This window comes from Orcinus orca, chromosome 6, assembly GCF_937001465.1.
Source record: "Orcinus orca chromosome 6, mOrcOrc1.1, whole genome shotgun sequence".
Classification (NCBI taxonomy): domain Eukaryota; kingdom Metazoa; phylum Chordata; class Mammalia; order Artiodactyla; family Delphinidae; genus Orcinus; species Orcinus orca.
The window spans coordinates 88,119,482-88,128,747 of NC_064564.1; positions in this window are offsets into that span (position 1 = coordinate 88,119,482).

The window sequence follows — 9,266 nt, forward strand, 5'->3', positions numbered from 1 at the left end:
AATTACCTTAAATGTAAATGGATTAAATGCTCCCACCAAAAGATACAGATTGGCTGAATGGATACAAAAACAAGAGCCATATATATGCTGTCTATAAGAGACCCACATCAGACCTAGAGACACATACAGACTGAAAGTGAGGGGATGGAAAAAGATATTCCATGCAAATGGAAACCAAAAGAAAGATGGAGTAGCAATTCTCATATCAGACAAAATAGACTTTAAAATAAAGACTATTAGAAGAGACAAAGAAGGACCCTACATAATGATCAAGGGATGGATCTAAGAAGAAGATATAACAATTGTACATATTTATGCACCCAACATAGGAGCACCTCAATACATAAGGCAAATACTAACAGCTATAAAAGGGGAAATCGACAGTAACACATTCATAGTAAGGGACTTCAACACCCCACTTTCACCAATGGACAGATCATCCAAAATGAAAATAAATAAGGAAACACAAGCTTTAAATGATACATTAAACAAGATGGACTTAATTGATATTTATAGACATTCCATCCAAAAACAACAGAATACACATTTTTCTCAAGTTCTCATGGAACATTCTCCAGGATAGATCATATCTTGGGTCACAAATCAAGCCTTGGTAAGTTTAAGAAAATTGAAATTGTATCAAGTAACTTTTCCTACCGCAATGCTATGAGACTAGATATCAATTACAGGAAAAGAGCTGTAAAAAATACAAACACATGGAGGCTAAACAATACACTACTTAATAACGAAGTGATCACTGAAGAAATCAAAGAGGAAATAAAAAAATACCTAGAAATAAATGACAATGGAGACAAGACGACCAAAACCTATGGGATGCAGCAAAAGCAGTTCTAAGAGGGAAGTTTATAGCAATACAATCCTACCTTAAGAAACAGGAAACATCTCGAATAAACAACCTAACCTTGCACCTAAAGCAATTAGAGAAAGAAGAACAAAAAACCCCAAAAGTTAGCAGAAGGAAAGAAATCATAAATATCAGATCAGAAATAAATGAAAAAGAAATGAAAGAAACGATAGCAAAGATCAATAAAACTAAAGCTGATTCTTTGAGAAGATAAACAAAATTGATAAACCATTATCCAGACTCATCAAGAAAAAAAGGGAGAAGACTCAAATCAATAGAATTAGAAATGAAAAAGGAGAAGTAACAACTGACACTGCAGAAATACAAAATATCATGAGAGATTACTACAAGCAACTCTATGCCAATAAAATGGACAACCTGGAAGAAATGGACAAAGTCTTAGAAATGCACAACCTGTCAAGACTGAATCAGGAAGAACTAGAAAATATGCACAGACCAATCACAAGCACTGAAATTGAAACTGTGATTAAAAATCTTCCAACAAACAAAAGCCCAGGACCAGATGGCTTCCAAGGCGAATTCTATCAAACATTTAGAGAAGAGCTAACACCTATCCTTCTCAAACTGTTCCAAAATATAGCAGAGGGAGGAATACTCCCAAACTCATCCTACAAGGCCACCATCACCCTGATACCAAATCCAGACAAGAATGTCACAAAGAAAGAAAACTACAGGCCAATATCACTGATGAACATAGATGCAAAAATTCTCAACAAAATACTAGCAAACAGAATCCAAGAGCACATTAAAAGGATCAAACACCATCATCAAGTGGGGTTTATTCCAGGGATGCAAGGACTCTTCAATATACGCAAATCAATCAATGTGATACACCATATTAACAAATTGAAGGAGAAAAACCATATGGTCAACTCAATAGATGCACAGAAAACTTTTGACAAAAAGTTTTGACAACACCCATTTATGATAAAAACCCTCCAGAAAGTAGGCATAGAGGGAACTTACCTCAACATAATAAAGGCCATATAAGACAAACCCACAGCCGACATCGTCCTCAATGGTGAAAAACTGAAACCATTTCCACTAAGATCAGGAACAATACAAAGTTGCCCACTCTCACCACTCTTATTCAACATAGCTTTGGAAGTTTTAGCCACAGCAATGAGAGAAGAAAAGGAAATAAAAGGAATCCAAATCGGAAAACAAGAAGTAAAGCTGTCACTGTTTGCAGATGACATGATACTCTACATAGAGAATCCTAAAGATGCTACCTGAAAACTACTAGAGCTAATCAATGAATTTGGTAAAGTAGCAGGATACAAAATTAATGCACAGAAATCTCTTGCATTCCTATACACTAATGATGAAAACTCTGAAAGTGAAATTAAGAAAACACTCCCATTTACCACTGCAACAAAAAGAATAAAATATCTAGGAATAAACCTACCTAAGGAGACAAAAGACCTGTATGCAGAAAATGATAAGACACTGATGAAAGAAATTAAAGATGATACAAATAGATGGAGAGATATACCATGTTCTTGGATTGGAAGAATCGACATTGTGACAATGACTCTACTACCCAAAGCAATCTACAGATTCAATGCAATCCCTATCAAACTACCACTGGCATTTTTCACAGAACTAGAACAAAAAATTTCACAATTTGTATGGAAACACAAAAGACCCCGAATAGGCAAAGCAATCTTGAGAATGAAAAACGGAGCTGGAGGAATCAGGCTCCCTGACTTCAGACTATACTACAAAGCTACAGTAATCAAGACAGTATGGTACTGGCACAAAAACAGAAATATAGATCAATGGAACAGGATAGAAAGCCCAGAGATAAACCCACGCACATATGGTCACCTTATCTTTGATAAAGGAGGCAGGAATGTACAGTGGAGAAAAGACAGCCTCTTCAATAAGTGGTGCTGGGAAAACTGGACAGGTACATGTTAAAGTGTGAGATTAGATCACTCCCTAACACCATACATAAAAATAAGCTCCAAATGGATTAAAGACCTAAATGTAAGGCCAGACACTATAAAACTCTTAGAGGAAAACATAGGCAGAACACTCTATGACATAAATCACAGCAAGATCCTTTTTGACCCACCTCTTAGCGAAATGGAAATAAAAACAAAAATAAACAAATAGGGACCTAATGAAACTTCAAAGCTTTTGTACAGCAAAGAAACCATAAAGAAGACCAAAAGACAACCCTCAGAATGGGAGAAAATATTTGCAAATAAAGCAACTGACAAAGGATTAATCTCCAAAATTTACAAGCAGCTCATGAATCTCAATATCAAAAATACAAACAACCCAGGCTTCCCTGGTGGCGCAGTGGTTGAGAGTCCTCCTGCTGATGCAGGGGATACAGGTTCGTGCCCCTGTCTGGGAGGATCCCACATGCCACGGAGCAGCTGGGCCTTGAGCCATGGCCGCTGAGCCTGCGTGTCTGGAGCCTGTGCTCCGCAGCGTGAGAGGCCACAGCAGTGAGAGGCCCGCATGCCACCAAAACAAACAAACAAACAAAAAAACCACCCAATCCAAAAATGGGCAGAAGACCTAAGTAGACATTTCTCTGAAGAAGATATACAGATTGCCAACAAACAAGTGAAAGGATGCTCAACATCACTAATCATTAGAGAAATGCAAATCACAACTACAATGAGATATCATCTCACACAAGTCAGAATGACCATCATCAAAAAATCTACAAACAATGCTGGAGAGGTGTGGAGAAAAGGGAACCCTCTTGCACTGTTGGTGGGAATGTAAATTGATACAGCCACTGTGGAGAACAGTATGGAGGTTCCCTAAAAAACTAAATATAGAACTACAGTATGACTCAGCAATCCCACTATTGGCCATATACCCTGAGAAAACCATAGTTCAGAAAGAGTCATGTACCACAATGTTCATGGCAGCTCTATTTACAGTAGCCAGGACATGGAAGCAACCTAAGTGTCCATCAACAGATGAATGGATAAAGAAGATGTGGCACATATATACAATGGAATATTATTCAACCATTAAAAGAAACGAAATTGAGTTATTTGTAGTGAGGTGGATGGATCTAGAGTCTGTCATACAGAGTGAAGTAAGTTAGAAAAAGAAAAACAAATACCGTATGCTAACACATATACATGGAATCTTAAAAAAAAAAAAAAAAGGTCATGAAGAACCTAGATGGCAAGATGGGAATAAAGACGCAGACCTACTAGAGAATGGACTTGAGGATATGGGGAGGGGAAAGGGTTAGCTGGGACAAAGTGAGAGAGTGGCATGGGCATATATACACTACCAAATGTAAAATAGATAGCTAGTGGGAAGCAGCCGCATAGCACAGGGAGATCAGCTCGGTGCTTTGTGACCACCTAGAGGGGTGGGATAGGGAGGGTGGGAGGGAGGGAGACACAAGAGGGAAGAGATAAGGGGATATATGCATATGTATAACTGATTCACTTTGTTGTAAAGCAGAAACTAACACACCATTGTAAACCAATTATACTCCAATAAAGATGTTTAAAAAAAACAACAACAATCAGACACACACAAGAAAAGCAAACAAAAACTGTGACACACCACATAAACAAAAGGATAAAAGTCATATGATCATCTCAATAGATGCAGAGAAAGCATTTGACAAAATTCAATATCCATTCATGATAAAAACTCTCAAAGTTGGTATAGAGGGATCAACATAATAAAGGCCGTTTACAACAAACCCACATCAACATAATACTCAATGGTGAAAAGCTAAAAGCCTTCCCACTAAATTCAGGAACAAGACAAGGATGCCCACTCTCATGATTTCTATTTAACATTGTATTGGAAGTCCTAGCCACAGCAATCAGATGAGAAAAAAATAAAACACACCCAAACAGGAAGAAAGAGGTAAAACTGCCACTATTTGCAGATGACATAATACTTTATATAGGGAACCTTAAAGTTTCCAACCCAAAAACTATTAGAATAAATGAATTCAGCAAGGTTGCAGGATACACAGTTAATATACAGAAATCTGTTGAATTTCTATACAATAATAATAAAATAAGAGAACGTAAAACAATCCCATTTAAAAATTGCTTAAAAACAACCCAGGAATAAACTTAACCAAGGAGGTGAAAGACCCATACTCTGAAAACTATAAAACACTGATGAAGGAAATTGAAGATGATTCAAAGAAATGGAAAGATATCCTGTGCTCTTGGATTGGAAGAATATTAAAATGGCCACACTACACAAAGCAATATACAGATTTAATGTAATCCCTATCAAAATACCCAGGACATTTTTCACAGAACTAGAACAAATAATCCTAAAATTCATATGGAACCACGAAAGACCCCAAATTTCCAAAGCAACCCTCAGAAACAAAGAATAAAGCTGGATGCATAATCTCCCAGACTTCAGACTATACTACAAAGCTACAGTAATCAAAATGGCATGGTGTTAGCATAAAAACAGGCATATAGATTGATGGAACAGAAGAGAGAGCCCAGAAATACCGCACACCTATTGTCAATCAATCTAAGACAAAGGAAGTAAGAATATACAATGGAGAAAAGACACTCTTCAAGCAGTGATGCTGGGAAAACTGGACAGCTACATGTAAAACAATGAAATTAGAACACTCCCTCACACAACATACAAAAATAAACTCAAAATGGTTTAAAGGCCTAAATGTAAGAATTGAAAGCATAAAAATCCTAGAAGAGAACATAGGCAGAACACTCTTTGACATAAACCATAGCAATATTTTCTTGGATCAGTCTGAGGCAAAAGAAATAAAAGCAAAACCAAACAAACAGGACTAGATTAAAGCTTTTGCACAGCAAAGGAAACCATCTAAGTGAAAAGACAACCTACGGAATGGGAGTAAATACTTGCAAATGTGCAACTGACAAGGGGTTAATTTCCAAAATATACAAGTAGCTCATACGGCTCAATATCAAAAAACAATCCAATCAAAACATGGGCAGAAGACTTGAACAGACATTTTTCCAAAGACATGCAGATAGCTAACAAGCACATGAAAATATGCCCAACATTACTAATTAGAGAAATGCAAATTAAAACCATAATGATGTATCACCTCGCATTTGTCAGAATGGCCATCATCAAAAAGTCTACAAATAACAAATGTTGGAGAGGACGTGTAGAAAAGACCCTGGTCTCTGCTGTTAAAAATTTTGGAGGCAATTTCAAAAGTTGAGACAAGCATTCCTAAAGCCCCTTCCACCTTTTGCACTTTCCTCTGTTAGGGATGCTCTGACCAATAAAAGTCATAGTAACCATCTTTAATTTTAAATTCTCTGGGGCCTTAGGGACTGTATCTGTATATGCCCATAGGCTTTAAAGATCCTCTCTAGAAATTCTGAAGGCTCCTCATTCCGTTTCTGTATTCCCTTCTGTGTTTTATTAAGGCTTCTTTGTTTCGGCCCCCTCTTCACAATCCTGCAAGAATGCAGTCTCGATAATGTACAAGTTTGGGCCTATCCCCAGCATCACACCCCAGTTAGGATGCACTGCTGGTTCAGCTGTGCTGGCAGCAGCCTGTATCGGGCCGCCAGGGGTTTCTTTTTTTTTTCTTTTCTTTTTTTTTTTTTTTTGCTGTACGCGGGCCTCTCACTGTTGTGGCCTCTCCCGTTGTGGAGCACAGGCTCCGGACGCACAGGCTCATCGGCCATGGCTCACGGGCCCAGCCGCTCCGCCGCATGCGGGATCTTCCCGGACCGGGGCACGAACCCGTGTCCCCTGCATCGGCAGGTGGACTCTCAACCACTGCGCCACCAGGGAAGCCCCGCCAGGGGTTTCTGAATGAAGCTCACCTGCCTCCTCCCCAGCTCTACCCAGCACCATTCTACATGCTCCTGAAATGAGGAGGGTGGTTAATAAATTTTGAACACCGGCCCAGGTCGGGTTGTGGGTTGCAAGAAATCGATGAAAGAAAGTTTTCCATTCTTTTTGGGTCATCTCTATAAGTTGGCATATTTTTCTTGCAATTAAATAAATCTGAAATTGAAAAAGGAGAATGGACCCAGGTCAATCCCATCGGCTGCTCCATTTCAGCAATCACACCTCCAGTGGGGACTTGCCTTAAGGGATTTTGCCCCATCTGAGTTTGGGTAGCTCCCTGGCCAAATCGAGTACCCTGGCAGGTATGAGAGGGGAAGACCGCTCCTATTTCCTGTTTCTCTATCCTCAGAGACCAGCGGGGGCAGGAGTGGGGTGGGATGAGCCTGAAGCAGCAGCAGCACCAGCGTGGGGGATGGGAAAGGAACAGTCGAAGTGTTTGAATTCACAGCAAGTCCTCCTCCTTTGCTTTACAATCAAGTGAAACAAGTTTCTTTGCCTTCCCTTCCTGTTGGGCCATAATCTTACATTTTATGACACAATAACATAAAAGACTGTACAAAAGGTATTTCATAGCATTTTCCTTCCCATTTACAAAATAAATCTAGTTGCAAGATTTTATTGTAATTTAAGGATCTATTTTCAGGCCATTTTGCTCTGGAGTCTAAAGGATAGTGTGGCTATACAGTGTTACAAAAAATACCATCTTTTTCTTTCTCTTCTATGGATTCGTAACTGCAAGTCATCTACTTTTGGAGAATGCAGGCTAGAGGGCTGCAAGAGGGAACCGAATCAACATTGCCCATTTTGAAGGGGCTTTGCTTCCAGTTGCATCAACGAAACCTCTCTACAGGTTCTCTCTGCTTGGTGCTTCTTGGGCACCAAGAAGCTCAATCCCCAATAGGCAATTCCTAACAATTAAGACAATCAGACCTAGACAGACAAGGGCAAACAAAAGCAGAACAAAAAAGACCAAAAAAAAAAGTCCTGGGCCTTTAACCCAGGTACCTCAGCAGCTGTAACCTTTTATATTGTCTGCCCACATCCCACCAGCCGAGTCTCCAACCCACTACTCGGTCAGGATCGCACAAACAACCTGTGCACAGGTGCGTTTCTTTAACGAGGTTACCCAGAAGGCGTCTTCCAAACCCAAACCCCCCAAACCGTTTTTTCATTGCAGAGCAAAACTTAAGCGCCGAAGGTCTGTGGCACCTCACCTGGGAAATCCAAGGGACGGTCCCTGGAACTAATGGACCAGGCAGCTGCTTGGACTCATGCACAGGCTCTCAGTACCCGCGAGGGGCCCACGAACCACGGGCAAAAGCTCCATTTGGACTTACCTCCTAGCTGGCTCGTCTTGCCGGACACAGCAAGCCAAAACGCTGAGATACCCAGGCTTGCAGCAAAGAGAGGGCTTATTCACAAGGCAGCCAAGCGAGGAGATCAGAGGACAAATCTCAAATCTGCCTTCCTGAAGGCAAGGGCCTCGGGTGTTCGTGGGATAACTAAGAAAGCAGCAGGGTGGTCTGAGGCTAGGAAGCACTTATATCATTCTGCGCAGGCGTAACCAGGCTACAGGCCTCTGCGCAGTCAAAACGTCACACTCGCGCATGCCCAGTTGAAGGGTTGGTGGTCCTATCCAGTCTTAACTGGCTTAGCTTGAACTAGACGCAGCTGACCGCAAGTTCCTAGAAAATAAGTGAGGCAAGCATCCTATTGTTTGGACTACCTGCCACTTGGAGAACGTGCAAGTCTTTAAATGACCTTGATTAGAGAAGGCAGGTGAAATGGATTTAACCCGTGGTTTCAGGTATCTGCCTTTACTTGCTAAGCATGGCAACCCTAATTCAAGAAAACTGAAGACATTCACACAAAGAATTGCCGGTGAATGTTCACAGCAGCATTGTCCGTCATAGCCAAAAATGGAAGCAATCAAAATGTCTACCAGCTGATAAACGGATTCTTTCTTAAAGTGCTATATTTATTCGGTGGCTTACTATTCAGTGATCAAAAGGGATTGACTGCTCGTACACGATGCAACATGCATGGGCCTCAACACCATCACAGCTAGTGCAATAAGCGTGACCAAAAGACTATGGGTGGAAACCAGTGGACTTCTTTGCAATGAGGGGAATGTTCTGAAATTGAATTTTGGGAATCAATTCACCACTCTATAAATTCAATAAAAAATCATTAATTATACACGTATAATGGGTGATTATACACTGTGTAAATTATACCTCAGTAAATGTGTTAAAAAAAAAAACAACTCTCTTCTGCCACTCTTCCTGGCCCCAGCATACTTTATGTGCCAGTCCTAAGAACTCATCCTTCTGTCCCCCAGCATACCCTGCTTCTTGCCTCTGTGCTCAGGCTCTGCTGGCTGCTGGGACCACGTGTGCCCTTTCCTCTGCCTTGCTAACTGAATCATTCCCCAAGGCCCAGCTCAAATGTCATTTTCTCCACCTGCACTCATGCTGCCTGTTGGTAGATCACTGATTCCCGGTAGTATTTCCAAGTCACTTGCCTCAAATTCTAATTGTGCTTCATT